This window comes from Bubalus bubalis, chromosome 13 (genome assembly GCF_019923935.1).
Source record: "Bubalus bubalis isolate 160015118507 breed Murrah chromosome 13, NDDB_SH_1, whole genome shotgun sequence".
In the NCBI taxonomy this organism is placed as follows: domain Eukaryota; kingdom Metazoa; phylum Chordata; class Mammalia; order Artiodactyla; family Bovidae; genus Bubalus; species Bubalus bubalis.
The window spans coordinates 71,078,945-71,105,848 of NC_059169.1; positions in this window are offsets into that span (position 1 = coordinate 71,078,945).

The window sequence follows — 26,904 nt, forward strand, 5'->3', positions numbered from 1 at the left end:
GATCAAGATAAATAATAATTAATTGCTGCTGCTGCTGCTAAGTCGCTTCAGTCGTGTCCGACTCTGTGCGACCCCAGAGACAGCAGCCCACCAGGCACCCCTATCCCTGGGATTCTCCAAGCAAGAATTAATTACAGGCTACTAAATGAACTGATGAAGATGACTATAATTTTTATGACTTCATATAAAACACTGCTGCTTCTTTTATGTTTTACTTCTGGGATTCAAAGTACTCCCTTTTCTCCTCTCTTTAAAGTAATCTATCAATAACTTATGACAATTTGGTAAAGGGTATCTTTGCAACAAAAGTTAGCACACTTACATTTTTCTCCTTACCTGATCCTTCCAGAATTTTGAATTTTTTGTTAAAGATTTTTATTTTTCATGACAATGTTTGTATTTGTCTATGCTCAATAGAAATCTAATCTGCTTACTGTTGGTCATGTCCAGCCCTTTTGCAATCCCATGGACTGTAGCCTGGAGAAGGCAGTGGCACCCCACTCCAGTACTCTGGCCTGGAAAATCCCATGGATGGAGGAGCCTGGTGAGCTGCAGTCCATGGGGTCGCTAAGAGTCAGACACGACTGAGCGACTTCACTTTCACTTTTCACTTTTCACTTTCATGCAGTGGAGAAGGAAATGGCAACCCACTCCAGTGTTCTTGCCTGGAGAATCCCAGGGATGGGGGAGCCTGGTGGGCTGCTGTCTACAGGGTCGCACAGAGTCAGACACGACTGAGGCGACTTAGCAGCAGCAGCAGGACTGTAGCCTGCCAGGCTGCTCTGTCCATGGGACTTCCCAGGCAAGAATACTGGAGTGGGTTGCCATGTCCTTCTCCAGGAGATCTTCATGGATCAGGGATCGAACACAAGTCTCCTGAATAGGCAAGCAAATTCTTTATCATTGAGCCAGGGCACAATTGGTCAAGTTCTTACCTTGACTTCTTAGCTTTGAGAGGTTTTTTTCCCCCATCTTTGCTTTTATTTATTTATTTTGAGAGTCTTTCGATAGTTCAAGCTGCGATTCCTGACTAAAGTTATAGCAGAGATTTAAAATAATATAGTCAATCACTATTCGTGCTGCACTTATATAAATAATCAGGCCAAGTTAATTGAAACTAAGCTTAATTTGCAAACAAATTCATCTTACTGTAATCAGCTGTGATTTAAAAAAGAGGGAAAGATTATAGAGAGAAAAAATTGTATTTTATTAATATACCTTTTTGGATATCAGATTCTAGCGCTGTCATCTTTAAGGTTTTGTTTTCTACCTATTTACCGGAATGAAAACTGAATTCTTCTAGTTTCCTCCAATATTTGGCTGCTGCTGCTGCTGCCAAGTCGCTTCAGTCGTGTCCGACTCTGTGCGATCCCATAGATGGAAGCCAACCAGGCTCCCCCATCCCTGGGATTCTCCAGGCAATAGTACTGGAGTGGGCTGCCATTTCCTTCTCCAATATTTGGCTAGAACTTCCCAAATAAACATTTCTGATTTTTTCCCATTTTGACTTGTAAACAAAAACTGTCATTTCCCCAAAGTTATGCAAGCCAAAGCTGGACAAGTTAAAATAAACTTCAGAGGAATCATCACAACAGCTCACGTGTGATCCATTTTGTTCCTGTTGCTATGTGATCACTTAGAAAAATCACCCGAGATATTCACACTGCAAACCAGGGAAACCTATTGCTGCTGCTTGCCCGCCTTCCACCTGAAGAAGGGCAAACTCAACATCTGGAAATTTTCCCAACTGGCTGCTCTCCAAACTCAGAAACTGAATTTATAATTTGCTCAGAAATGGAATTTATAATTTTATATTAACCTTTATTTTTCTTTTGTTTCCATGGAAACTACTCTCATTAAATTACCTGGTTGCTCACACTCTGTGCTGTGTGCTCAGTCCCTTCAAGCGTTGTGTCCAACTCTTTGTGGCCTCATGGACTGTAGCCTGCCAGGCTCCACTGTCCATGGGATTCTCCAGGCAAGACTATTGAAGTAGGCTGCCATTTCCTTCTCCAGGGGATTTTCCCACCCCAGGGATCGAACCCACATCTCCTGCAAGTCTCCCTCATTGTACGTGGATTCTTTACTGCTGGGCCAGTGGGGAAGCCCAGCTTACACCCTACAGAAGCTTAATCTTAGTGGAAACTCACCTTCAATACCATCTCTTGAATTACAACATCCTCATGTTCATCTTGCAACCATGAGAATATGAGGATATGTGTTTGCTATTACCTCATGTTGAGTCCATGCAAATAAATTTAAAAATTTAAACCCAATTACACGTTATCCAAAAAATTGTAAATAGACTTAGAGGTAAAACTTGCATCTGATTATAACCCATTTGAATTATTTAATTGCTTAAATCTTGTCTCCTGGGGAATCTCTGCTTCAGGAAACTTTCCAATCCTTGGCTATTAGTTTCCTTGTAGTTATCATATTAACCTCCTGAGGACATTGCATTCTCTTGAGGATTTTTAAAGCCTGTCAGAGCCGCTCTCACGCAAAGTGGTATCCATCACAATCAGACAACCGGTGAAATCAACAATAACCTCATAAATAATGAAGATGATGACCACATGGCCCTTTGGCCTTATGAGTCAACTAATGAACACAGCGAATATGCCATTCTTTGGCCTATCTGCCAACAGTAGGTAAATGAGAGTAATGCTATATCAGTTGGTGATACTCTCAGCCTGCTGAAAGAATGATGAAAAGGACCATAAAAAGGCTGAGCATGGAAGAATTGAAGCTTTTGACTGTGTGCAGAAGAAGACTCTTGAGAGTCCTTTGGACAGCAAGGAAATCAAATCAGTCAATCCTAAAGGAACTCAACCCTGAATATAAATCGGAAAGACTGATGCTTAAGTTGAAGCTCCAATACTTTGGCCACCTGATGTGAAGAGCAGACTCACTGGAAAAGGCCCTGATGCTGGGAAAGATTGAGGGCAGGAGGAGAAGGGGACAACAGAGGATGAGATGGTTGGATGGCATCACCAACTCAATGGACATGAGTTTGAAAAAACTTTGGGAGATGGTGAAGGACAGGGAAGCCTGGTGTGCTGCAGTCCATGGGATCGCCAAGAGATGGACACGATTTAGTGACTAAACAACAATTAAAATAAAAAATAAATGGAGACCAGCCTTGAAAAACAAAACCAGTTTATATAAAGATTAATTTCATTTACTGGCAAGACTAACACTGCTAGGGTCATTTCTTGCTTATGCCTCTGGAAATCATAAGCAAAACTTGAACTATTTCCCAAGACTGGTATGAGGCAATCACTGAAAATTCTAATATTTTAACCAATCACTGTGAAAAATGAACCAATCACTGTGAAGAATGAGCAGTTACTACTTTCTCCCTATAGAAGCTGCTTTATAACAATATACTTTTGCGCCTCATTCCAGGTTTTGATTTGAATCCTCCCAGTCTGTAGTATCTTTTCAATATGTGCACAATAAACTTTTACTAATTACTACTTCAGGGATTCATTGGCTTTGCTTCAGCTATTCCTGAACATTCAAAATGGAGAATTTAAAGGGACCCCTAAAGAGCCAAAACAGTGTTTTAAAAAAGGAGAAAAAAGTTGGAGGTCAAACATTTCCTGATTTCAGAACTTACTACAAAACTACAGTAATAAAACAAATGTTTAGGGTTAGCATAAAGACAGATATATTGCTTACTGGTGCAGCATAGAAAGCTGAGAAACAATCATTGTTTGACAAGATTGCCAAGACCACACTTAGGCCTGTGGGCACTCCAGCCTTCATGTCTGTTTCGCTGCCCCTGCAAACAGCCACTCTTGGCCACCCTAGGCCACAGAGGTACGCAAGATGTATGCTCCAACACATCCAGGGAAGAGAGCTTGCAGCCCCTGGGAATATTTGACTGGGGGATTCTCAGGAAGGAGGCCAAGGGGATGGGCACATCCTTTAGCCCCACAGACCCCCAGCCCCCTTCTGACAGAAAGGGCTGGGAGAGGACCACAGCGGGGTGGACCAAAGCCTGACACCCAGGGCAGTGTCTCTCCATGCCTTAGGCTACCAGCAGTTCCGCCCTCAAGGTCCCACCTCAGCCTTTCTTTCTGGTCACATGTCCTGTTAAGGAGCCCTCTTGCTCCTTACCCACACTCCAGTCAAACTGAACTATTTGTTCATCTCCCAAAATAAAAAGCACTATTTTCAGCCCTGAGAGGAGTGCAAAATGGTAAGGAGTTTATTGTGTTAGGTAAAAATAAATAACAAATCCTTCCTTGAACTGTAAGAAGGCTTTTGTTGTTTTGCTTGTTTATAGTTTATTTGCTGGAACTATAAAAGATCTGGGGGAAAAAAAGAAGATCATGATCCATATGAAGAAACAGAGGCTCGGACCTGCTGAACCCTTCACTTCCTCCCCAGTCCCTGCACACAGCTAGTAAATATTCCTCTAGGCCTGGATCCCAGAGCAAGGGTCTGAAAAGCTGCTAAGAGTCCATGATGCCTGCTTCCCCTTCTGCCCTCTGTTGACCTAGAGGCCGTAGGAAAGACAAGCTATCTCTGGATACACGCTCATCCTTGGACTCCTCTGTCCTGGAAACCAGTCAATTCAGTACTCAGCCCCAGTCCTTCCCAGCCCTGGTCCTGACCTTCCTCATCCATTCTGTAGCTCCCCCAAAATGACAAAAATCTTGAGACTTACATAGTACATAGTGGTACATGGTGTTGGTTGCTCAGTCATGTCCGACTGTGTGACCCCAAGGACTGTAGCCTGCCGGGTCCTCTGTCCATGGGATTTTCCAGGCAAGAATACAGGAGTTGTTGCCATTTCCTTCTCTAGGGGATCTTCCCAACCCAGAGATCGAACCCAGGTCTCCCACATTGCAAGCAGACTCTTTACTGTCTGAGCCACCAGGGAAGACTTAAGGCAATGAAAAATAAGTCTTCCTTGAAAGCTCTGGGCTGCTGCTACAAAGATGGAGAGGGAGGAGGCTCCTGGATCTGTTGCCTGAATGTCCCATTGCTCTCTGGCCATGACTGTGGCCAGGACAGTGTGGTGGTCTGATCTTCACACTGAAGAACTGAGTATGAGGGCAGGCAGTTCTCTGTGCTGCTTCTTCGTGGAGCTGTGGAGAGGGGCTGAGGCCAAGCCTTTTGCTCTGAAAATAAGATTCTTCCTGAGCCTGTGACTCTATTTCTAATATTTAATTAACTCACGTGAAAATTCACAGAGTACAAATATTACAACATTACTGTTCTTACTCTTAGGGGGAAAAAAAAGCTTGAAAAAATAATTCTATAATTGACCACTATAGATTTTCATTCTTTTCCCCAAAAGTCCAATAGATTGACTAATTTTGTTGTTCAGTCACTAAGTCATGTCTAACTCTTGCAACCCCATGGACTGCAGCACACCAGGCTTCCCCGTCCTTCACTATCTCCTGGAGTTTGCTCAAATTCAGGTCCATCAAGTTGGTGATGTCATCCAACCATCTCATCCTCTGTCATCCCTTTCTCCTCCTGCCTTCAATCTTTCCCAGTATAGGGGTTTTTCCCAATGAATCAGTTCTTAGAATTAGATGGCCAAGGTATTGGAGTTTCAGCTTCATCAGCAATCCTTCCAATGAATATTCAGGATTGATTTCCTTTAGGGTTTACTGATTTGATCTCCTTGCTATCCAAGGGACTCTCAAGAGTCTTGACTAATGTACATCTCATTAAAATAAAGTTAAAAGAAAATTCAGCCCTCTACTTCCAGAGCTAGCTCTGCATGCCAGGTTTTCAAGGAGCAGAGCAAGACTCTTTTTAAAGAATGATACGGAGAGAAAAGTTTCTTCTTCATTTTTTTCCCTCCCTACCTCAACATGTTAACCTCAGGGAAAGGAGAAATCTCTTCAAGATTTTATTTTTAGAACAGCCTAGGATTTCGAATAGCTATATAGACAGGATGAAAGGTATCCATTATAAACTCTTTCCTTGTACAACTTGATCTGAGGACATAAAGAAATAAAATTTCATTTTAATCAGATTTGCCAGGATGAAAAAATGAAATTGTTTGCAGTAGACAGGGAAAGAGTCCATGGCTTTAAAGAGAAGATAACCCTTAGACAGCAGAGAAATGAATCAACACATTTTTCAACTTGTTACTCCTGATGACCTTGAGAAATAAATAGCAACAACAAAAATGGCAACATGTTCAATACACACAGTGCACAGAGAACTTCTCTGGAACTCTAAAGGGCCAGAAGAAGTCATCAATGATAAGAATCAACTCTAATTTTGAAGGAGATCTTTAAGTTTATTCCTGGATGACAAAGTGAGTTAAGGAGAAATGGGGCCAATTTCTTGCTGGTTACATGAAAACACTAGTCACAGGGTTGTTGACTCAGACTTTTAGACATAAGCTTGGCTCAGTTGGTAAAGAATCTGCCTGAGTTTGATCCCTGGGTCTGGAAGATATCCTGGAGACGGAAATGGAAATCCACTCCAGTCTTCTTGCCTGGAGAATCCCACAGACAGAGGAGCCCAGCAGGCTACAGTCTATGGGGGTCACAAAAGAGTCGGACACAAGTGATCAACTAAACCACCACCACCACCGCCAAGCTCGACTCTAGCATGCATGTTCTCACAAACACAAATCTGGGATTTCTAAATAATCAGAACCAGAGAGAGTAGCTTATTTTCAGAACACAAGGAAGAAGTAAACAGGAATCATGTTTCTATTTAGGTCATTTGTTTTTGTTCAGTCTAAGTTGTGTCCAACTCTTTTTGACCCCATTGACTGCAGCACACCAGGCTTCCCTGTCCTTCACTATCTCCTGGAGTTTGCTCAAACTCATGTCCATTGAGTCAGTGATGCCAATCAACCATCGCATCCTCTGTCACCCTCTTCTCCTCCCACCTTCAATCTTTCCCCGCACCAGGTGGTCATTTCCAATGAGTCAGCTCTTTGCACCATGTATTGGCCAAAGTATTGGAGCTTCAGCATCAGTCTTTCCAGTGAATATTCTGGGTTGACCTCATTTAGGATTGACTGTTTGATCTCCTTGCTGCCCAAGGGACTCTCAAGAGTCTTCTCCAACACCACAGCTCAAAAGCATCAATTCTTCAGCACTCAGCCTTCTTTATGATCCATCTTTCACATCCATACATGACTACTGGAAAAAACATAGCTTTGACTATACTGACCTTTGTTAGTGAAGTGATGTCTCTGTTTTTAATATGCTGTCTAGTTTTGTCATAGCTTTTTTCCAAGGAGCAAGCGTCTTTTAATTTCATTGCTGCAGTCACCATCCTCAGTGATTTTGGAGCCCAAGAAAATAAAATCTGTCATTGTTTCCACTTTTTCCCCATCATTTGCCATGAAGTGATGGGACCGGATGCCATGATCTTTGTTTTTTCAATGTTGAGTTTTAAGCCAGCTTTTTCACTCTCCTCTTTCACCCTCAAAAAGAGGCTCTTTAATTCCTCTTTGTTTTCTGCAATTAAAGTGGTATTGTCTACATATCATATTTCTCCCGACAATCTTGATTTCAGCTTGTAAGTCATTCAGTCTACCATTTCTCATGATGTACTCTGCATAGAAGTCCAATAAGCAGGGTGACAATATACAGCCTTGATGTGTTCCTTTCCCAATTTTGAACCAGTCCGTGTTCCACATCCATTTCTAACTGTTACATCTTGACCTGCATCCAGGTTACTCATGAGACAGGTAAGGTGGTCTGGTATTCCCATCTCTTGAAGAATTTTCCACAGTTTGTTGTGATCCACACAGTCAAAGGGTTTAGCATAGTTAATGAAGCAGAAGTTTTTCTGAAATTCCCTTGTTTTTTCTATGTTGCCAATTTGATCTCTGGTTTCTATGTCTTTTCTCAGTCCAACTTAGGTAATTAGCAAAGGGAAAAAAATGAAAGCAAAACTTAAAAACTCATGCAATTTAGAAAACAACAAACTCCATGTGCAGTTGGACTCATTCTGTGATAAGAGAAAAGAATTAGCCAGTGTAGTGGACTGAATGGTGCCACCAAAAACATAACATCCTAACCCCAGAATCTGTACATGTTTTGGAGAGATGTTCTAAATTTATTCTGAATCAGATTAAATTATGTTCAGTATGGCTCAGTTCTTTGCAAATCAGAAGTCTTGGATATGTGTTAAAACACTTAACTGGTTTTGATGTTTATTCCTTAGTTATACCTGATACTCATCAGTTTAATTCTACAAAAGGCAAGGCTGGTGTGCTTTACTTGATGCAATGTGTGGTGAGGAGACCCTGAGCCAGCAATTGGCGAGTGAGGAATCCACAGAAAGCCTTTAGGACCTCCTTCCTCCCAGGCCATGTCTTGAGTGCCCACTCTTCAGGCATCCCTTGATGTTGAAGTAGAACAAAATCTACAACCAGAGTTTAATATTGCAGTGACTGGGCTTGTCCCAGTAACTTAAAATTTAAAAAACAAAAGCAGCAAAAAGAAAGCATACTGACAGTTAGAGTACTTCATCCTTGGGACTTCCCTGATGGACTGGTGGTTAAGACTTCCACTGAAGGGGGTGCAGATTCAATCCCTGGTCGGGGAACTAAGATCCCATATGCCACACGACATGGCCAGAAAGTTCAAGTTCTTCATCCTCTCCAGTGTGGCTTCTCTGATGTTCAGAAAGATCACCTAATACTGCCTTCTATGGCAAAAGTTGTGACTGATATAAGGATCCCAAGAGGAGGAATCACTCCCGGATTACTCAGGTGGGCTCAAAATGCAATCACAGGGATTGTTGTAACAGAGGGGCCGAGAGACTTCTGACAGAACCCCACGGGGAGAAGGGCCCCTGAAGTGGACAGAGTGGATCCGCTGTCCTTGATTCTAACCGGAAGCCACAAAAGCTGGAAAAAAACAAGGAAGAATTCCCCTGGAACCTCCGGAGGGTGCTCTCCCAACACCTTGATGTCAGAAAACTGGTTCCGGAACTGTGAGAGAATAAATTTTTTGTTGTTTTAAGCCAAGCTAATGGCAACTTGTACGACAGTCTTAGGGAGCTCATACACCTACCTTCTCCAACCTCGAGGACCTAAAATTCAGGAAGAAAGTGGTCGGTTGCCATGAACCATCTGAAAGTTTAATCCATAGAGGACTTAGTTTTTATTAAGATAAAAATTCTCTTATTTTAATATTTTGATTTTCAGTCTTTCATGATTAATCCTCCCTTCAGAGAAACAACTTAGCTTTCGAAGGAGGGCTGGCTCCGTGGAGAGATGCTGAGGCTGGAGGGAGCATTGTGTGCTGTGCTAAGTCACTCAGTCGTGTCCCACTCTTTGCGACCCCATGGACTGTAGCCCTCCAGGCTCCTCTGTCCACGGGATTCTCCAGGCAAGAATACTGGAGTGGGTTACCACACCCTCCTCTAGGGGTCCTTCCTCACCGAGGAATTGAACCCGAGTTTCTTGGGTCTCCTGAATGTCTCTTGTGTCTCCAGGCAGGTTCTTTACCATGAGCACCACCTCGGAAGCCTGACGTGAACATTAACAGCCACTAGTCCAGCCAATCAGAGAGCAGGAAGAAGGAGATGGAGGAGAACCATGCTGCTGGTCAGTCACGTGACACATTACAGCGCCCCCTCCCCACCCCCAACACATACACACTTATCCCATTGCAAAATACTTAAAAAAAAAAATTATTTTTTCATCTTTAACTGTGCTGGGTCTTCCTCGCTGCACTGTTCTCTAGTTGCCGGGAGCAGGGGGTTACCTTCCAGCCGCACTTCAGGGCTTTCTCATTGCTGTGGCTTCTCCTGTTGCGGAGCACAGGCTCTAGGGCACAGGCTCAGGAGTTGTGGAGCATAGGCTGTGCTGCTGTGAGGCATGTGGGATCTTCCCAGGGTAGGGATCAAGCCCATGTCTCCTGCACTGGCAGGCAGATTCTCTACTACTGAGCCACCAGGGAAACCCTGCAAAGCGCTTTTTAAAAAAACGTTGAGCAAATTGGTGATGCGTTGCTGAGTTGAGAAGTCTAACAGGAGGTTAATTTTCCTTGCAGAACATTGCATGGTAATGAGTCAGGAGACTCCAGGTCTAGACATCAAGGGGCCCAGCTGACAGTCTTGGCAAAGAAGCAAGTTCGTTTTCCTCAGTATGATGTGTACAATCGAGTTTACGCAGAGGTTTCTTTGTGAAGCGGGTAAACAGTGGAGCCTGACAGGCTACAGTCTATGGGGTCGCTAAGAGTCAGACACGTCTGAGCGACTAGCCCACGAAGATGGAGAAGCCCTCCTACTCTTCATTCCCTTATCAGACCCCCTTGCCCTCCTTTTCAGGCCCCCCTCTCTGAGCCCCTGAAAATCTCTTGCTGCCGATCCTGGACCTTTTAGAGGAAACAAAGTAGCTTTTGATAAATTAGGCCCTAAGAATATATTAGAACATAACAGCATTCCGGAAAAAGCCCACAGAATTAGAGCCTAAACAAAACACACATACAGAAGAGAATCTAAACTCCCTTGTTTAGTTTCAAATCTGGAATTGCTCATTGTTGCCTTCTGGTTTCCTTTAAATCCCAACCATGACATCATGAGCCCAGCCTGACCAGCTCTCAAGTCTCTCTCCCTGCCCTGTGTGACTTCCGTCCTGGCAACTGACTGCCTTCTTCATTCCCATCTTTGCCTGAGGTGACAGGTGGCTAGATAAGAACCCTGAAAAGAGAGTCAAGAGATAGTCTGGTCCGATGTCTTCAGGCTCTGTTGTGTGGTTTTGGAAACACACTGGAACTCCTCCCTGGGGCAAGGGGAAGAAATTGAGGATACAAAGGCAAGTATGACCAGTTACTACTGAACACAAGGATTTCTAGGATAAACTTAGTCTCCTTCCACAAATATCAGTCCTACGACTACTAGTAGTAACGTTGTGTCTGACTCTTTGCGATCCCAAGGATGGTAACCCACCAGGGTCCTCTGTCTATGGGATTTCCCAGGGAAAGGATACTGGAGTGGGTAACCATTCCCTTCTCCAAGGGATCTTCCCAACCCAGGGATCAAACTCAGGTCTCCTGCACTGTAGGCAGAATCTTTGCCGGGTGAGCCACCAGGGAACCCCACCATCAATCATTCTAAAAAGCCCCCAAACACAGCATTTTCCTGCACTGCCTTCTGGACATTTTACTCTGTTGTTTGCTTCCGTGTTTGTCATAAATTTTCATTCTACTTTTGTCATAAATTTGTCACTTCCCGTGTTTGACATAAATTTTCATTCCACTTTTCCCTCACCATACACTTTAACAGATCTTCCCATGGCAGTATACACATTTTAATGACTGAACTAACTTGTCAACAAGAGGCACTACAGCTGGGAGAATAAATTGTCTTCATTGTTATCTGTTTTCCCCTGATGCATGAAGCTTTTCACAAATTTGGGGTGACAGACCACTGCGGATGGCTCCGGGTTAGTTTCAATAACAAATATAAGGAGGGAGTTTGTAAACATTAAGCTCAATAGAGCAGATAATGGAAACACTCTTGAAATAAATGACAAATGAGCCATCAGAAAATCCTAAAAAATGTTCTGTTCTCCACATTCCCTGAGTTGCATCTGAGGCCAGGGTTTTAAGAACTAGTAATATAGGTGGCTCGGGGAGCGGAGTCTCCCCTGATATGATATCCCAAGTCCAAGCGCCCAGAGATGGGAAAAATCCTACTTCTTTCCAACTCTAGGCAGAGCGCATGCGCTGCAGGGGCATGGTGTTGCCGGAATTCCGTGTTGCTTGGCGGGCTCAGACCTTGCACGCGCGCTGACATTTAGACAGCGGTGCTGCCCTGATGGCGCAGTGGGCCTGTTGTCTATTTTCCTTTCCCATCTGTAGATGGAAGAATGACCCAGCTTGAGCAGAACACCTCAGGGACATCGGGGAAACAGAGGCATGGGGCTGACTGGGGGCAAGGACAGGAGAGAAGGAGATGGGTTGGAAACAAACTCACCCTAGATGGAGAGCTGGGAGCAAGACCACTTCACTTGGTCCCTCTGCTCCAGAGGCTCTGGAGCCAGCTGGGTAACCCAGGTCCTGGGCCTGTTGACTCACAGCTGTGTTCCTGTCTCTCCCCTGTTCTTGCCCTTAGTGGGGCATGGAACTAGTGGAAGAAAGGGAGGAAAAAGCTATGGTATTTATTCTCATCTGCTCCTCATGTGACATTTCTTTCTTTTTTTTTGTGGCAGTGCTGCATGGCATGCCAGGGGTTGAACCCAACCCCCCTGCAGTGGAAGTGCAGAGTCTTAACCACTGGACCACCAGGAAAGTCCCCCAGGTAGCTTTTCTGATGGCAGCTGTGTCTCCACTGTGGCTCCAGCTTCTGCCCACCCCCCCACCTGCCATGGGTCCAACTTCTGCTGGGTGACCCCTGAGCCTGGAGAAGGCCATGTTTGCCCTCTGTCCATGTAGCCCATGATGGTCACATGGGCTGTTAGTCTCAGTTACCCTAGTCTGTCTTTTCCTCTTTTGGTCTCTCAGCTCTTGCATCACCTGAGCAAACCTTCCCTGTTTTTATTTTATTTTATTTTATTTTTTTGGTTGTCCTACATGGCATGTGGGATCTTAGTTCCCTGACCAGGGAATGAACCCCAGGCCCACAGCAGTGAAAGTGTGGAGTCCTAACCATTGGACTGCCAGAGAAGTCCCCAAACCTTCCCTGTTTTAAATATTCAGAATGGCTTCTGTGTTTCTGGTTAGTCTTTGGTGACTGTGTCACCAAGGTCCAGGTAAGCTGAGGGAGGGGCTTCCCTTCCCTCATCTTTGAGGGATGTGTTCACCACACTCACTTCTCCAGCAGTCAGCTGCTGGCCACCCTTCACGTGTCAGGCCCATGCCAGGCACTGCCACACACAGATTTCATGTAGTGATCGAAGTGACAGTGAAATACAGTCCTATCTTATAATATCCAAATGATAAGGATCCTGCATTTCAGAAAAGTTGAGTAATCATGCATGCGTGCCAAGTCACTTCAGTCGTGTCCAACTCTTTGCAACCCCATGGTCTGTACGCCGCCAGGTTCCACAGTACATGGGATTCTCCAAAGTAAGGATACTGGAGTGGGTTGCCATTCCCTTCTCCCGGGGATCTTCCCCATCCAGGGATGGAACCCGAGTCTGTTTTGTCTCCTGCTTTGGCAGCCGGGTTCATTACCTCTAGCCTGGGAAGCCTGAGTAATCATGCATCCTCCTATCATTAGCAAATACTAACAATACCAACTGTAGTTCCTTTGGCTATGATAAACCCATCCTGCCCATATTAGGGAATTTATGCTTACTAACAGAACCAATAGCTTCTCTTAGCCTTGCTGAGCACTTACGTGACACTCACATTCACTGAGCATGATTGTTTCCTCAGTTAAGCAGGCTTCTGTGCGTCTTAACAGCTTGAGGATGCAAGCAGCAAGGGCCTCTTGGACAGGCTAAACTAAAATGAAACTGGGCATGTGCAACAGAATAGACGGGCGAAGAAAACAAAACAAAAAACATGTATCATGCATTTAAGTACCTAATGAGAGCTTCTCTGGTGGCTCAGTGGTAAAGAATCCAACTGCCGGTGCAGGAGATGGGTTCAATCCTTGATCAGGGAAAATCCCATGTGCTGCCAGCGACTAAGCTCATGCACCATAACTATTGAACCTGTGCTCTAGAGCCTGGGAACCTCAACTACTGAGCCCACATGCTCCAACTGAAGCCCCTGTGCCTTGGGGCCTGTGCTGCATGACAGGAGAAGCCACTGTAGTGAGAACCAGAGCTCTCAAACTAGAGAAAAACCCACCCAGAAATGAAGATCCAGCACAGCCCTAAATAAATAAATAAAATTAATAAAGTATCTCAAGAGTACTTTGCAGTACTCTAATAGCTGGAAAGATTGAGGGCAGGAGGAGAAGGGGATGACAGAGGATGAGATGATTGGATGGCATCACCGACTCGATGGACATGGGTTTGGGTAGACTCCGGGAGTTGGTGATGGACAGGGAGGCCTGGCGTGCTGCGGTTCATGGGGTCGCAGAGTCGGACACGACTGAGCGACTGAACTGAACTGAATAGCTGGAGACTTCAGAAATCTGCAAAGCCCGGGAAATTGTATTATTTCATCCAAGTCATTAGGGAGGTCCAAGTACCAAGCCCTTGGAACTGCCCAGACCAGCCAATTCACTTTGCTTCTCAGAGACAAGCCAGGAGGCTCCTGTTGATGACAAGCCAGGGTGCAATTAGAGGCTGCTTTCTGTGCTGGTGGGGAACAGGGGAGCTTGATGCTGTGGAAGGAAAGGAGCCTGGGCTCCATCCTGGTGGTGTGCAGGGAGGTGGGTTTGGTAAAGGTGTGGGTGCTGCAGATAAACAGATGGGAAATGCACAGTGGAGAAGGCATTCTTCTTGTTGCTTTTTTTTTTTTTTGGCCACACCACGAGGCTTGTGGGATCTTAGTTCCATGATCAGGGATTGAACTCAAGCCCTCAGCAGTGAGAGCATGGAGTCCTAACCATTGGACCACCAGGGAATTCACCAGGGAAGGCATTCTGAATTTCTCACACTCTAGGGATGTCAGTGCTTACAAATTCTTTCTGCTGGTGCACATAGAAACACTCTTCTGTTTTGATCATGTATAGTAATTAGGAGCCTGGAAGGATGAAACCCCAGAAAACCTAGCAGGGTGTGTTAAAAACCAGCTTGATGTAAGGCTTATGTTTTTTCTTTCTGTGTAAAGTGATAGAAAAGAAAAAAATGAATTTCTTCTTATGAGCCAGAATTAGAACACCCAAGATGTCTCTCTAGCCCCACTGTCTCCTAAAGCATGGTTTTTTTATTCAGTTGCTAAGTCCTGTCCAACTCTTTGCAACCCCATAGACTGTAGCACACCAGGCTCCCCTGTCCTTCACTATCCCCAAGTTTGCTCAAACTCATGTCCGTTGAGTTGGTGATGCCATCCAACCATCTCATCCATTGCCGCCCTCTTCTCCTTCTGTCCTCAATCTTTTCCAGCCTCAGGGTCTTTTCCAGTGAGTCAGCTCAAAGTCTAGTAGTTCAGATAAGACACTTATACAAAAATTATACTCCAAGTAGAATGTGAAAGTTCTGCAGAGAAGATGATTAAATTTAGACTCCTTAATGTTGAATTATCTTCTAGGCAGGTACTATGGCTGATTTTATGTATCACCTTGGCTAAGTTATGGTGCTCAGTTGTTTAGTCAAACACCAGTCTGGATGTTGCTGTGATAGTGTTTTTTCAGATGAGATGAACAATTAAATCAGCAGACTTTGAGCAAAGCTAATTATCCTGTATCATGTCTGTGTGGGCCTCATCCTATTAGTTGAAGGCCTTGAGAGCAAAGACTAAGATTCCCCAGAATAGGAGGAATTTTCAAGATGGCAACACAGAAACCCTGCCTGAGATTCCAGCCTACTGCCCTGGGGGATTTGGACTCAAGACTACAACATAACTCTTACTAGAATTCCCAGCCTATTAGACTGTTTAGTGGTTTTTGAACTTGACCCCACATTCATGTGAACCAGTACCTTAAAATAAACTTCTGCGTGCCTGTGTCCTGTTGGTTCTGTTTCTCTGGAGAAAACTTGATAAGTACAACATATGACAAATGTATGAGAAATAAGTAAGATTGATATACAAGGAAGACAGTAGGCTAAAAACTGCTCTCTCTGGGGAATACAAATTCAGAGCATTTTTGAAGCGAGGTAGGGGGTATATGGGAAATGCATGGGGAAACAGTGGAAACAGGGACAGACTTTATTTTTCTGGGCTCCAAAATCACTGCAGATGGTAATTGCAGCCATGAAATTAAAAGACGCTTACTCCTTGGAAAGAAAGTTATGACCAACCTAGATAGCATATTGAAAAGCAGAGATATTATGTTGCCAACAAAGGTCAAAAAGTCAAGGCTATGGTTTTTCCAGTGGTCATTTATGGGTGTGAGAGTTGGACTGTGAAGAAAGCTGAGCACCGAAGAATTGATGCTTTTGAACTGTGGTGTTGGAGAAGACTCTTAAGAGTCCCTTGGACTGCAAGGAGATCCAACCAGTCCATCCTAAAGGAGACCAGTCCTGGGTGTTCATTGGAAGGACTGATGCTAAAGCTGAAACTCCAGTACTTTGGCCACCTGATGCGAAGAGTTGACTCATTGGAAAAGACCCTGATGCTGGGAGGGATTGGAGGCAGGAGGAGAAGGGGACAACAGAGGATAAGATGGCTGGATGGCATCAGCGACTCGATGGACGTGAGTTTGAGTGAACTCTGGGAGTTGGTGATGGACAGGGAGGCCTGGCATGCTGCGATTCATGGGGTCACAAAGAGTCGGACGTGACTGAGCAACTGAACTGAACTGAGGGTGTGTATAATAACCAAGTAATCAATCCAACTCTCTGCGAGTTTCTGATTTGGGGCCTCTTCAATCTCAGTTCCACATTGCATTAAATCTTGTCTTCCATGGGAACTTTCCTGGTAGTCCTGTGGCTAAGACTCCACACTTGCAATGCAGGGGACCTGGATTCGATCCCTCATCAGGGAACTAGATCCCACATGCAGCAACTAAGACCTAGGGCAGGCAAATAAATAAAATTAAAAAACAAAACAAACAAACAAAAAAGAACTCAGACCTGCAGAGACTCTACAATTTCAAACAATCCTCTCAAGGAATTTACTTCACTGTCAACAGTGCGTGCTAAGTTGCTTTGGTTGTGTCCGACACTTTGCAACCCGATGGACCATAGCCCACTAGGCTCGTTGGTCCATGGGATTCTCCAGGTGAGAATACTGGAGTGGGTTGCCACTTCCTTCTCCAGGGGATCTTCTCCACCCAGAGATTAAACCCTCATCTCTTATGTCTCCTGCATTGGTGAGATGATTCTTTACCTCTAGCACCATCTGGGAAGCCCAGCAATGGTGTGTAAGGCTTTTTATTTACTGTTTGGCACTTCATTGAAGCTGCCTGACATTCTAACACCTGGGTTATGCCCTCTCTCCAACTACGGTATAAACTTCTAGAACCTGCCATTCCAAACACAGTGAAAGTGAAAGCGAAGTCACTCAGTCATGCCCGACTGTTTGCGATCTCATGGATAGTAGCCTGCACCAAGCTCCTCCATCCATGGGATTTTCAAGGCAAGAGTATTGGAGTGGGTTGCCACATGCTTCTCCAGGGAATCTTCCCAACCCAGGGATCGAACCCAGGTCTCTCACATTGTAGACAGACGCTTTACCGTCTGAGCCACCAGGACAGTAGGTGCTCAGTAAAATTGGTCAAATTGAATGAAATCAAATAAATCTGATCTGATCTGAAATATGTCTTCCCATGGACCTCAGATTACTCTGCTCAGTTCAGTTCAGTGGCTCAGTCGTGTCCGACTCTTTGCGACCCCATGAGAGGTCGCAGCACGCCAGGCCTCCCTGTCCATCACCAACTCCCGGAGTTCACCCAGACACACGTCCATCAAGTCAGTGATGCTATCCAGCCATCTCATCCTCTGCCGTCCCCTTCTCCTCCTGCCCCCAATCCCTCCCAGCATCAGAGTCTTTTCCAATGAGTCAATTCTTCGCATGAGGTGGCCAAAGTACTGGAGTTTCAGCTTCAGCATCATTCCTTCCAAAGAAATCCCAGGGCTGATCTCCTTCAGAATGGACTGGTTGGATCTCCTTGCAGTCCAAGGGACTCTCAAGAGTCTTCTCCAACACCACAGTTCAAAAGCATCAATTCTTCAGCGCTCAGCCTTCTTCACAGTCCAACTCTCACATCCATACATGACCACTGGAAAAACCATAGCCTTGGCTAGACGAACCGTTGTTGGCAAAGTAATGTCTCTGCTTTTCAATATGCTATCTAGGTTGGTCACAACTTTCCTTCCAAGGAGTAAGCGTCTTTTAATTTCATGGCTGCAATTACCATCTGCAGTGATTTTGGAGCCCCCCAAAATGAAGTCTGATAGTGTTTCCACTGTTTCCCCATCTATTTCCCATGAAGTGATGGGACCAGATGCCATGATCTTCGTTTTCTGAATGTCAAGCTTTAAGCCAACTTTTTCACTCTCCTCTTTCACTTTCATCAAGAGGCTTTTTAGTTCCTCTTCACTTTCTGCCGTAAGGGTGGTGTCATCTGCATATCTGATGTTATTGATATTTCTCCTGGCAATCTTGATTCCAGCTTGTGCTTCTTCCAGTCCAGCGTTTCTCATGATATACTCTGCATATAAGTTATATAAGCAGGGTGACAACATACAGCCTTGGCGTACTCCTTTTCCTATTTGGAACCAGTCTGTTGTTCTATGTCCAGTTCTAACTGTTGCTTCCTGACCTGCATACAAATTTCTCAAGAGGCAGATCAGGTGGTCTGGTATTCCCATCTCTTTCAGAATTTTCCACAGTTTATTGTGATCCACACAGTCAAAGGCTTTGGCATAGTCAATAAAGCAGAAATAGATGTTTTTCTGGAACTCTCTTGCTTTTTTCATGATCCAGCGTGTGTTGGCAATTTGATCTCTGGTTCCTCTGCCTTTTCTAAAACCAGCTTGAACATCAGGAAGTTCACAGTTCACATATTGCTGAAGCCTGGCTTGGAGAATTTTGAGCATTACTTTACTAGCATGTGAGATGAGTGCAATTGTGCAGTAGTTTGAGCATTCTTTGGCATTGCCTTTCTTTGGGATTGGAATGAAAACTGACCTTTTCCAGTCCTGTGGCCACTGCTGAGTTTTCCAAATTTGTTGGCATATTGAGTGCAGCACTTTCACAGCATCATCTTTCAGGATTTGAAAGAGCTCAAGTGGAATTCCATCACCTCCACTAGCTTTGTTCATAGTGATGCCTTCTAAGGCCCACTTGACTTCACATTCCAGGATGTCGGGCTCTAGGTCAGTGATCACACCATCATGATCATCTGGGTTGTGTAGATCTTTTTTGTACAGTTCTTCTGTGTATTCTTGCCACCTCTTCTTAATATCTTCTGCTCCTGTTAGGTCCATACCATTTCTGTTCTTTATCGAGCCCATCTTTGCATGAAATGTTCCCTTGGTATCTCTAATTTTCTTGAAGAGATCTCTAGTCTTTCCCATTCTGTTGTTTTCCTCTATTTCTTTGCATTGATTGCTGAAAAAGGCTTTCTTATCTCTCCTTGCTATTCTTTGGAACTCTGCATTCAGATGCTTATATCTTTCTTTTTCTTCTTTGCTTTTTGCTTCTCTTCTTTTCACAGCTATTTGTAAGGCCTCCTCAGACAGCCATTTTGCTTTTTTGCATTTCTTTTCCATGGGGATGGTCTTGATCCCTGTCTCCTGTACAATGTCACCAACCTCATTCCATAGTTCATCAGGCACTCTATCTATCAGATCTAGGCCCTTAAATCTATTTCTCACTTCCACTGTATAATCATAAGGGATTTGATTTAGGTCATGCCTGAATGGTCTAGTGGTTTTCCCTACTTTCTTCAATTTAAGTCTGAATTTGGCAATAAGGAGTTCATGATCTGAGCCACAGTCAGCTCCCAGTCTTGTTTTTGCTGACTGTATAGAGCTTCTCCATCTTTGGCTGCAAAGAATGGAATCAATCTGATTTCGGTGTTGACCATCTGGTGATGTCCATGTGTAGAGTCTTCTCTTGTGTTGTTGGAAGAGGGTGTTTGCTATGACCAGTGCATTTTCTTGGCAAAACTCTATTAGTCTTTGCCCTGCTTCATTCCGTATTCCAAGGCCAAATTTGCCTGTTAATCCAGGTGTTTCTTGACTTCCTACTTTTGCATTCCAGTCCCCTATAATGAAAAGGACATCTTTTTTGGGTGTTAGTTCTAAAAGGTCTTGTAGGTCTTCACAGAACCGTTCAACTTCAGCTTCTTCAGCATTACTGGTTGGGGCATAGACTTGGATTACTGTGATATTGAATGGTTTGGCTTGGAAACGAACAGAGATCATTCTGTCGTTTTTGAGATTGCATCCAAATACTGCATTTTGGACTCTTTTGTTGACCATGATGGCTACTCCATTTCTTCTGAAGGATTCCTGCCCGCAGTAGTAGATATAATGGTCATCTGAGTTAAATTCACCCATTCCAGTCCATTTTAGTTCCCTGATTCCTAGAATGTCAACATTCATTCTTGCCATCTGTTGTTTGACCACTTCCAGTTTGCCTTGATTCATGGACCTGACATTCCAGGTTCCTATGCAATATTGTTCTTTACAGCATCAGACCTTGCTTCTATCACCAGTCACATCCACAGCTGGGTATTCTTTTTGCTTTGACTCCATCCCTTCATTCTTTCTGGAGTTATTTCTCCACTGATCTCCAGTGGCATATTGGGCACCTACTGACCTGGGGAGTTCCTCTTTCAGTATCCTATCATTCTGCCTTTTCATACTGTTCATGGGGTTCTCAAGGCAAGAATACTGAAGCTGGGCTTCAGTAGAAGAATACTGGGTCAGTAGAAGAATACTGACCGAAGGGCTGTGGCCAAGAGGAGTTACCCCATGTCCGAGGTGAGGGGCAGCAGCCGAGAGTGCCAGGCTGCGATGGTGCAGGAACGCCTAGAGGAGCTACCCCCCGTCCGAGGTCAGGGGCGGCAGCCAGGAGGAGCTACCCCACACCCCAAGCCCGAGGCCAGGGGCGGCGTCCGAGGTCAGGGGCAGCGGCCGGGAGGACCAACCCACGCCTGAGGCCAGGGGCGGCGTCCAGGAGGACCAACCCCACATCCAAGGAGCCGTGGCTGCGCAGGTGCAGGAGGACCTAGAGGAGCTATCCCACGTTGAAGGTCAGGAAGGGCAACGGTGAGGAGATACCCCTCATCCAAGGTAAGGAGCAGCAGCTGCGCTTTGCTGGAGCAGCCATGAAGAGATACCCCACACCCAAGGGGTAAGAGAAACCCAAGTAAGATGGTTGGTGTTGCGAGAGGGCATCAAAGGGCAGACACACTGAAACCATACTCGCAGAAAACTAGTCAATCTAATCACACTAGGACCACAACCTTGTCTAACTCAATGAAACTAAGCCATGCCCGTGGGGCAACCCAAGACGGGCGGGTCATGGTGGAGAGATCTGACAGAATGTGGTCCACTGGAGAAGGGAATGGCAAACCACTTCAGATTACTCTGCTAGAGGCTATTAAAGTCTCCCAAGTGACAGCTTTCAGGTAGGCCCAAGGGGACAGGAGATGATTTAGAAACTGCTCTTCCCTCTTTTTCCCCCCTCTCCCTCCCTCCACATTCATTACTAAATCCATCCTACTCCCTCTTCCCCTCAGTACCTGGCTTCTGGCCCTTCTTTAGTCAACAGTTCCCAAGGACTGATAGAATGTAGGGCCTGGTGGGAGCAGAAAGGACCTGAACTCCAGCCTCTTGGCTTCTTGGCTGCAATGTTCACTTTCTCCACTCAGTCTCAGCCATCCCCCGGGAGCAGCCTCAGCTCCGTCTGCACCATTAACCACATGTTATCCAAATCCTTTATTTCAAACACCCTATTCATGCATGACCACCACTTCCTCAGCTCCTGACTCATTCATTCATGTTCCTGCATTTCAGTTACACTTCAAAATCACAAGGTGCCCTGATGCTCAGTACACACATGCACACACACGCACACACACACACGCATACACACACAGCATACAAAAGAGTCACCCTCTCCATCTCTTCCATTCCCAGCTCAGAGTTCAGCATTCTAGCCCCTCTCCTACAAACAGCCCTGGTCTCCGGTCTCTCTCATGCCATTGAAGTCACTTGGCAGAACTCCAGCCCTAATTAAACTCAACTGTCTGCCTACCTCATGCAGGCACTCCAGCTGCCAAAACCAGATGAAGAAAAGCAAACATCCTACTGCTTTTTTTGTTTTACTTTAAACTGATAGCTCTTAACTGGGTGGGTTTCCCTGGTGGCTCAGTGATAAAGAACCCACCTGCCAACACAGGAGAAGTGTGTTTGATCCCTAGGTCAGGAAAATCTCCTAGAGAAGGAAATGGCAACCCACTCCAGTATTTTTGCCTCAGAAATCCCATGGACAGAGGCGCCTGGCAGGCTATAGTCCATAGGGTCCCAAAGGGTTGAAAATGACTGAGCAACTAAAGAACAACAACTTAGCTGGGCATTTTGCTTCCCCATGTGAATCCAGTCCCTTCTCTTGAATCAGATTATTTGGCATCTTCTCCTCCATCTTCAAACCTCCAAGAAACTTTCCCCCTCACTTTCAGCTTGTGACCTCATTTCAAACTCTATGGAGAAAATAGATAAATTAGATGAGAACTACCTCATTTTCCCACCACCAAACCCAGGACCTGTGTTGGGACCACGCGTTTTGCCTTCTTGATTGATAGTGGGGAGTGAAGATGAGCGCTCCTCTCCAAAACCAGCTCTCTCCTGTGCTGTCCTCCAACCACCTATCTCTACTCAAGCTCCTGTTCCTACAGCATCAAGTTCTTCATCATTCCAATCAACATATTGATAGGCTTTAATAATGGAAGTGAAAGTGTTGATTACTCAGTTGTGTCTGATGTTTGCAACCCCATGGACTGTAGCCCTCCAGGCTCCTCTGTCCATGGGATTCTCCAGGCAAGAATACTGGAGTGGGTTGCCATTCCCTTCTCCAGGGGATCTTCCCAATGCAGGGATTGAACCGGGGTCTCCTGCATTACAGGCAGGTTCAGTGAATTTCTTGACCCCACACCTTTCTGGCTGCTCGTCCATTTCTCTGTTCTTTAGAGCAAAGACACTGCCTATCTTTTTCATTCTACCCTCTCATCCTCCATTCTCTTACACAACCCCCCTTCCAGCCAGGCTTTTGTCCTCATCAACTCACTGAATGACTCTTAAGAAGATCAGTAGTGACAGCTCTCTTATATCCACTGGTCAGTTCTCTGTCCACATCTTGTTCACCCTCAGCAGCACTGGCCATTGACCATCGTTTCCTTCACGGACACATTATCTCTAGGTTCCACGGCACCACAGTCTTTTCTTACACTGGTTGTCATGCTACTTGTGTGGCTACTTTCCACTCTCCACCCACCTGCATAATTTATTTATTTATCTGGCTGTGCTGGGCCTCAGTGGGCAGCATGCAAACTCTGAGTTGCAACACACGGGATCTAGTTCCCCGACTAGGGATGGAACCCGGGCTCCCTGCATTGGGAGCATGGAGTCTTAGCCACAGGACCACGAGGGAAGTCCCCTCCTGGCATTTTAAAGCTTTTTATTATAGAAAATTTTCAATATGTACAAAAGTAAACAGAAGAGATACAAATATGATTGAATCCCTTTGCTGTCCACCTGAAACTATTAAAACAGTGTTAATTGTCTCTATGGCAAGACAAAACAAAAAAAGGTTAATAAAAATAAAAGTACACAGAAGAGTCTAAAGAGTTTCCATGGTCTTATTGGTCAGCTGCCCTCATGATGTGTCTTGTTTTATCTATCTCCTACCCACTTCCTCCTTCTAAATTATTTGCAAGCCCCAAACATATTATTTCATTCTTAAATATTTCAGTATTCAGTATTCTCTAAATAAGAACTGTTTGGTAAGAAACATAACCACACCATTGTTATCACACTTGAGAAAAAAATGAACAACATTTAATATCATCAAATATCAATGACTACTCCTTACTGGCTGTCTTTGCTGTATCCCCTTGTCTACCAAATCTCTCAATGTTGGAACTTCAAGCTGCATACTTTATTCACATCTCTTTTTATACTCTTTCCCTAGATGATCCCATCCAGTTATAGAGCTTTAAATGCCATCTCTATGCTAAGACTCCCCTGAGTGCCACGTTTCTGTGGGCAATAGTTTAACTTAAATTTTTAAAGACAACAGCAATTTTGATATGGCAAAAACAGGATCTTTGATTCTTTCTCCGCCCACCCTCTATCCCATACCTGCTCAGCTCCCAGTCTCACCCATCCTTATAAATGGTGCTGCCATCTATATTTTCTCAGGTGAAAATCAAGCAATTAGCCTTGGTTCTTTTATTCCGCTTCTATCTCCTATGATGAGGACTCCTATTTGTCTCGATTTCACCTTCTTCCATAGTAATAGAAATTCTCCCCAGGCACCTGTGCAACCAGAATGAAGACTACATTTCCCAGCTTCTCTTGCAGCTAACTGTGGACTTATGACTTAGTTTTGGCCAACTGGATGTAAATAGAAGTGTTAAGCGACTAGTTTTTATCTCCTTATCATTTCTTCTGTTTAGATGTTTTGAATAGTGGTGCTGCCTTGGACCACAGGGCTTTCCTGGTGGCTCAGACGGTAAAGCATCTGCCTGCAATGCAGGAGACCTGGGTTCGATCCCTGGGTTGGGAAGATTCCCTGGAGAAGGAAATGGCAGCCCACTCTAGTATTCTTGCCTGGAAAATCCCATGGATGGCAGAGCCTGGTAGGCTACTGTCCATGGGGTCTCAAAGAGTCAGACACGACTGAGCGACTTCACTCACTCACGCACTCTCTTGGACCACAAGGGTGAGGGTTGCACCCTATAGTGCCCTAACAGTGAGCTGTGGGTGTATCATACACTGTCCCATCTGGAGACAGAATTTGAACAGGCAACGTGTCATATAAAGAATTATTAACTATTTATGGGAGGAGGGGAGCTCAGAGCTTCTTATATCACCATCTTGTTTGTCTTCAATTTCCCTTAAAGACTTTCTGTGACTTTTCAGTAAAGTAGGAGGCTAGGTATCTTGTTTGCTGATGAAGATGGATTAGCAAAATCTTCTCTGTGACTTTTTCTAAATTGAGTTACAAGAAAAGTATTGGATGGGGATAAGAATAAAGAAATAGGGCTTTCCTGGTGGTCCAGTGGTTAAGAATCTGCCTGCCAATGCAGGGGACATGGATTTGATCCCTGGCCTGGGAAGGTCCCACATTCCACAAGGCAACTAAGCCCGTGCACCGCAACTGCTGAGCCCGCACACCTAGGGCCCATGCATGGCGACAAGAGGAGCCACCACCGTGAGAAGTCCCTGCGCTGCGACTCCAGAGTAGCCCCCACTAGCGGCAACTAGAGGAAGTCCTCAGGCAGCATCAAAGACCCTGCACAGCCAGAAAATAAAAAGGATAAAGAATTGATCTCCACCCACTTCCATCAGGCCCTGAAATTAACTGGAATATTGCATCTTGTCAAAAGACCTTGAACCTGCCCCTTCCAATCTCCTTTTTCTTCCCAACCCTCCTTACTGCAATATTGCAGCCACATCCCCTGGATATTTTATCAACAGAGGGAAGTGCACATAGGTTTCTCCTCTGGGATGTGTAGGAACATTTTAAACCACAGGTTTGGCTCAATTGGAGGACCAAAGCCTTGAGTAGGTGTATACAGAGGGGTTTATCTAAACACAAAGGCAACAAAAATTACCATGATTATAGAAAGCTGAGATGGAAGGAAAATTACAGGTATCTCACTTTCCTCAGCAACACTATTTCCTTTAATTCATTTTCATGTTTGTTGATCACTCTGGTGGTAAACACTTCACAGGTGGCATTTTAATCTTTTCCAGGAGTCCCAGAATAGCACTTACAGCCCATAAGTATTTTCTCAACATTCAGTGTTATTTCCTTTTCTCAACCCTATGTTCCTAACTCAGAAGTGTTTGGGCCTTTTTATTTAGCCTGAGGTCTCCTAGGGCTTCACCGGGTCACTGGCTTCACCACCAAGCAAATAAATAATTCCCAAGGTCCTTGGCTGGGCCAACTGCCCATCTCACATGAATTTGGCATTCCCCGGGAGTCACTGGTTAGCCTGCAGCACAGGAGAAGGGGGATGGTGCCTTAGTCCACTCACTTCCTTCATGATCTCTGACCTCATGACCTCCTCCCCCTTCCCTAGGGGTCCATTAAGATAGAAACAAGAGTCCTGGGCTTCCCTGGTGGCTCAGTAGTAAAGAATCCTCCTGCCAATGCAGGAGACACAGGTTCGATCCCTGATCTGGGAAGATCCCACATGCCACAGAGCAACTGAGCCCAAGCACCTGCACTCTGCAACAAGAGAAGCCACCACAGTGAGAAACCCAAGCACGGCAACTAGAGAGTAGCCCCCATACAGCACAACTAGGGAAAAGCCCACATAGCAACAACAAAGACCCAGCACAGCCACATTAATAAATAAATAGAAGCAAGAGTCCTAGAACCATTTTCAATATATCCAAATTGCTAACATTAATATAAGCTATAACACGCACTTGCACCTTCCAAGCTAAAACATCAGTCATCTCCTTAAACAGATAAGGTTAATGGTTAGTCACCATCTCTGTGGCTATTCTATGGGCTATCCACAAAATAAGCACCAACTCATAGTTTTTCCTCTGTTGCTCCTAACTCTTACATGATCCAAGTTTCACTAACGTTCCCACCTCTTCACGCCAGACCACAATTCTGAGAAAAGCCCTCTACCTAAGTATTTCCAGAAAATCCCTGGGGGTGTTTCACAGAAGTTCAGGTCCCCTCAACTCTCTGCCACTTCTAGTCTCTTCATCAGTCTCAGCTCCCTCTGCTGGGCATTGCCGCGTCCTTGGGGCCAGCTGACCTGGGTGGACACCTCTGCCTTTTTCTTTCAGGAGTGGTCACCTAACCTTGAGGGGATTAGCAGTATGGTTGACTGTAGCCAAGAAGTGGACAATATGTCTGTTTCTATACTTCTTTAGCATGCTTAGCTGTTCAGTCATGTCCAACTCTTTGCATACTATTTACAGACCCCATGGACTATAGTCAGCCAGGCTTTTCGGTCCAAGGGATTTTTCAGGCAAGAATATTGAAGTGGGTTGCCATTTTCTCCTCCAGGGGATCGTCCCAACCCAGTGATTGAACCTGAGACTCCTGTGTTGCCGGAGTCCAGCCCCGGTGGATCCAGGGAATTTGAAGAGGGGACAGCGTTGGCGAGGATCAGGAAACAATTGCTTAATTAAATGTTAATTAAGGATATAAAGAGTGGTTAAATAAGGATAGCTCATTGAGG